Here is a 5849-nt window from a genome sequence, read left to right on the forward strand (position 1 = left end):
AAGTCATCAGGATTTCCATATAGATGGAATTCCACAATCATGTCAACAAGTGATAGCATTGGTCAGAACAAAAGATATAACGGTGTATGCGCGAGGAAAATCCACGAGTAAGACAACATTACAACCATTGTTGGTTCTGACTTGATTTTAGGATATCCCACAATCAAATCAAAGTTTTGGCAAGACAATAGGTCCTACAACTGGTCACAAGGATCAATCGATGAAGATATCATCTTTCTTCAACACACATACAAGATATCCCTTTAAATGAACTAAATCGGACAAGCTTCCATCTTCCAACTCTCCAAGTTGTTGTTCAGCTTAACCAACTAGCTCAGGGGTACCCAACACAGATCCTTGGAGAAAGGGTGGTTTACAAGGAAACCAACATGATCACGAACTTAACATAGCGGTCAAGTGACGACCTGGTGATGCTTCCGAGAAGATATTCAAAAAACCATGAACCACCGATATGTTACTAAGCTCGGGAACAATCTTGCTTTTCAGGGCAAGGCGATATGATCGAATAAGCAAGGATTGACACTATCCTAACTCATTGATCAAAGAGTGCACCAGAAATAAGGACTAGGTAGCACGATCAACCTTAGGGTGATGATTCAAGAAGCAACACGCTAAGAATGAAATTTATTGTCCATTTAACTACCAAACAACGGAGTTGCTAGGAGTATAGATTTCACACATCACGACTCACTTCTCGGCGTTCCAGTTACAATAACACGGGGACCGAAGAATGAATAATGATGGCGAGAAGTATCACTACGTCAAGAATCCATAAGAGAAGGTGCAATCCTCATGACATTCCCACTTAAGTGAGTAATACTTCAGGGTGGAACAGATCAAAAGCTGGATTAGTATTTGATCTGCGGAACACGACTGCTTTGACCAAATCCTAGAAATGGGTAGGGCACTGGAGTTTGTTTCTCCTAGTCATTCCGGAATAGAATGGCTTGGCGGACCACAAGAGTAATAGGCACCGATAAACAAATGAATGCATACTCTTGACTATCAATTGATAGACGGGGGTCGGAATACAACTAAACAGGGACAACTCAACAGAACATACGATTTTCTGAGTCGTGGATGCATAGATTAGTATGTCGAGCAAATCTCAACATATTTCCTCCGGATAACCCATGCGGAAGGTAGAATTGGCAGAGTCAGAATATAGAATCGAGAACTCATTAAGAGCACTCTGGTTGTGATCGTTCGGTTCAATGAGGAACTTTTGCCATAAGTAGTTCATGGTATTTGGAAGAAGGAAATACCACGAACCTCGAGGACTATCACAAAGGTTACTAATACCCTAAAGGAATGAGCAAACACTACCAAAACGAGGTAAGTAGACTGAATCTTGGGCTCAAGAACCCAGAAATAGAATGCCTACTAACTAAATGGCATCACGAGATGCTTTTGAGAATGGTAGCCAGAATTATCACACTGGGGAGATAAAGCATTGCTAGACTAGTGGGTGGTTCTCTAGGATGCCTAGGGTCATAATACTAGATCCAACATATATGTCAAGGCAATGGAGTACCTCAACAGACCGATTAGCGTGGTTAATATGGCCCAAAGAAACATCGGGAAGGGAAAGGGGGATTTGCAAATGCATCAGCCTATTTAGAAGCCTGGGATGACTCGGATAGCATAACGGTTGTAAATGCTCAAAAGATTTGAGGCATCCTGCAAAAATGGTGTCATAACCACTCAGAAGCACAATAACAAGGTTCCGAGACCAACTATGAACACACAGAGGTATTAGAAACTGAACTGGGGCTTAAATCCAACAATCTTATAAGTCTACAGATTAGTAACACGTGATCCTGATAAAAGGAAGAGAAAGCCTAGTTCTTAACCCCGTAGGAAATATAAGATGACTCGGATCAGAAGGCATAAGGTATAAGGAGTAAAAGAGCCTTACGTTCCCATCCACAATAAACTCCCTTATATAACTAAAGAATTTCTAGACTCAACTTCGACCAGTTTGGCTTGGTAATCCTATAGGCAATCAAGCTCTGATACCAAAGCTGTCTGGACCCCGACTCAATGGCACACCGATCTATCATGTAACACCTCATATCACTTTGTGGCCTCACGCACGGTATTCCCATGAGTGTCGCCTTACCAGGCCCAGGACCGTTTGCGTCTTTTGGCACACGTATATGATAGTGTCGCTAGCATCCATATGACTAGGAGCCCGGGCTGACATGGCTAGTCGTGAACCCAAAGTGGCACTAACTTACAGGGACAGGCATACATGACCCAGCAACGAACGTGTTGCTCATCAGCGAGTGAATCTGGTCTGTAGCAACTGGGCTAGCAGGACTCCGGTAAACCGGGCTGTAGCAGGCTAACAGGACTCCGGTAGACACCGTGTGGCATTTCCCCGGAGGGACAGACACAGGAACGTAGAAGTACACATGCCGGCCAGCCTAAGTGTTCCGGAGCAGTAGCAAGCTACCAAGGCTCAGTGGAAGCACTAGGAGACATTTCCCGGTAAGAGAGGCTACCAAGGATAAACAACTAGATAGTCAGATCCCACACATACCAATCATTTCAATGACATACACACAATATGCTCGATATGTGCAAATACAACATGGCATCATAACATGACTCTACAACTCAAGTATTTTACTCAGTAGGCTCCGAGGAGCGAGATATTACAAACATGGGTCTCATTACCCAACACTCAGAGCATACAAGTCAAGCACAAGCGGAAGCTTAACATGTCTGAGTACAGACATCTACAAATGAAAAAGGCTGAGAAGCCTGACTATCTACCAGATCATGCCGAGGGCACAAGATCGTAGCTGAGGTAACAAGCTAAACATCGAAGTCCACGTGATACTACTAGCGAGACTGAAGTCTCTCTGCAAAAACATAAATTAAGAAAACGTGAGTACAAATGTACCCAGCAAGACTTACATCGGAACTAACTACATATGCATCATTATCAGCAAAAGGGTGGTGGGGTTTAACTGCAACATGCCAGCTTTGACTCGGTGGATATTCTGAACTACGACTGCAAGTAACTCTTTTGAGGTGGCGCACACGAGTCCACATATTCACCACATCAATACACCACTATGAATCCGCTCCTGTCTCCCTACAAGAATGCCATCCATAGCACTCACGCTTATCTTCCGTATTTTAGAGTATCCACTTTCACTTGCCTATGAACTGTACAGGCAACCCAGAAGTCCTTTACCGTGGACACGGCTATTGGAATAGATAATGTTAACCTTGCAGGGGTGTACTTCTTCACACACGCTCTCACCACTTATCGTCGTTTACACAACATGTACTCGGCAACCTTCAAGCGGAAGCCCAGCCAGGGTGTCGGCCACGACCTGACTAACCACACAAGTCTCTCGTCCAGGTTTATCGCCTATTCGGGTTCCATCCGCAAGGAGATCCGGCCGGGGTGTCGCTCACGGCCCCAAACGATGTGTGCAGGGTTCCCAAGCCCACCTCGACGGGTGGATCTATGCTTGGTACACCGTGCCACGGTGCCTAGTCCATCCCAAGCCCACCTGTATCGGGTGCCACTTGGTAGACTACTAACACTACCTACAAACACCAGAAACTAGTTGCAACTCCTGGACAGAGTTCGAGTTGATTAATGAGTCGAGAGAGCTTGGAGTGCCCGGAGCCCAATGTGTGGTAGTAACTGTTCATGGATCACAAACACAGGACTCAGTTCCTGAGGACGGCTTCAATGAGACAACCCACCATGTACTCCTACATGGCCTCTCACCGCTACCTTTACCAAATCGTGTTCACACACTTAGCTCTCAACGGTAGGACATGTTCACAATTTCTCAATTCATTCCCAATGAATCAGGCCTGACACAACTCTAAGCAATAGCAGGCATGACAAACTAGCATGAATGAGTAGGAACACCAGGGCTCAAACAACTCCTACTCATGGTAGTGGGTTTCATCTATTTACTGTGGCAATGACAGGTCATGCAGAGGGAAGGGGTTCAGCTACCGCAGCATGCAACAATTGAATTGTTGTTGTCCTAATGTAGTAAAAGAGAGTAGGAGCGAGAAAGTGGGATTGTATCGGAATGAATAAGGGGGTTTTGCTTGCATGACACTTCCGAAGATAGTATAGCTCTTCATCGGTGTCATCGATCACATCGTCGAAGCAACGTATACCGAGAGGGGACAATTACCGGCAATAGAGAGAAAACACAATTAATGCAATGCAACAGTATGATGCATGATCATGACAAGGCAATATGCTGCGATTTGGGCTAATGCAACAGCAAGTCATTTTGATTGAAGTGGAATTCAAAACTACATCAAATTCCAACTCCAAAACTATTATCAAAGTTGTCATATTCATGTTTCATCCTAAACAGTGAAGTTAACTTGCTCAAACATGCATGAGAATGGTACAGATGGATAGCTTAGATTTTTCTAATCATTTTTCATATATAAATTATTTCATTTGGAGTTACGGTTGAATTTCTATGATTTATTGAAGTTTAACCCATTTTCTGAATTTTCTAAATAATTAGAATTAAACTAACTCCGGAAAAGGATTTACGTCGTTAGCAATACGTCAGCATGCTGTCAGCGAGTTAACGGGCCAGTCGAGGTCAAACTGACCAGTGGGATCCACTGGTCAGTGTCAAACTGCTGGTTTAGGTCACTGGCGTGTGGGGTCGGTCAAGGGCCACGTCAGCAGGGTCAACCCTAACGCGTGGGGCTACTGTGATTAGTTAGAGCTAAACAGGAAATAAACTATGGATAACTAAGGGCTTGGGGCCCATGTGTTAGTGAGTCAGGGGGTAATTAGCAGGGCCATTAGTGGCTAAGTAAGTGCGCCACGTCGGCGTCACCGGAGTTCAGCCGGCGGCGACCAAAACCGTGGCGGCAACTCGCCGGAGTTGCTCGGGTTTCGCATACAGGCTGCGGTTTGAACCGCGGTTCGTCTCTACAGGTAGCTGGCGTTGTAGCGCGTCGGGTGGTGGCAGTAGCTGGGCCTGGGATGGCCGGAGTCGACGGCAGCGAGCTCGGAAGCGGCGGTCGGTGGTCGGGCGTTTGCGGGGTTGGTGCTGCTATGTGCAAACGAGTGCAGCGAGGCGCTAGCGAGGCTCTACGACCGGCGGTGAGCAAGTTGGACGCACGCCCGGGACCAAATGGTCACCGGAGCGTCATCGGCGGCGGGTTCGGTCGCAGGCGGGACGGCGGCTACGGCATGCAAACGAGACGGATGAGAGGGGTGTTGGGAGTATAAGCTCACGGCGATCACGTAGGGATGGTCAGCGAGCTCGGGGAGGCGCCGGAGAGAGCGAAGCGGCGAGGCGATCTCGGCGACCGAGAGGTTGAAGACGACGCATAGACGGCGTTGCAGCGCGTCCCGGCTCGCGTGGCTCGGTGAAGATGACGAGGACGATGTCGCGGAGCTCGTGGACATGTCGAGGGGGTGAGGGGGACGCGGTGGCTGCGGCAATGGCGAGCGGCGGCGACAGGCTCCGCTCGGGAAGAGAGCAAAGAATGGGAGGGGAGAGAGCTGCGAGGAGGGGGTGCAGAGGGTCTAGGGGAGTGTGTGGCGTCTCCAGGGAAGGATATAGCGTCGAGGAAGCACGCAGGCAGGGTAGAGGTGACCGGCGTGTGGCTGCGCGTGCCGGGCACGCGCCCCTGCCTACTGGCGCAAGGAGGAAGGCGACAGATGGGCTGCGGTGGTGGGCTGGGCTGACTTTGCCCAGTTGGGCTGCTGCCGTGGTGGGCCGCTTGGGGTGCCAGGTAAGTTCTCTCTCTTTCTCTTTTAATTCATGTTTTCTATTTTTCTGCAGCTTTGTGGCTTTATTAAA

Source organism: Triticum dicoccoides, chromosome 7B, assembly GCF_002162155.2.
Source record: "Triticum dicoccoides isolate Atlit2015 ecotype Zavitan chromosome 7B, WEW_v2.0, whole genome shotgun sequence".
In the NCBI taxonomy this organism is placed as follows: domain Eukaryota; kingdom Viridiplantae; phylum Streptophyta; class Magnoliopsida; order Poales; family Poaceae; genus Triticum; species Triticum dicoccoides.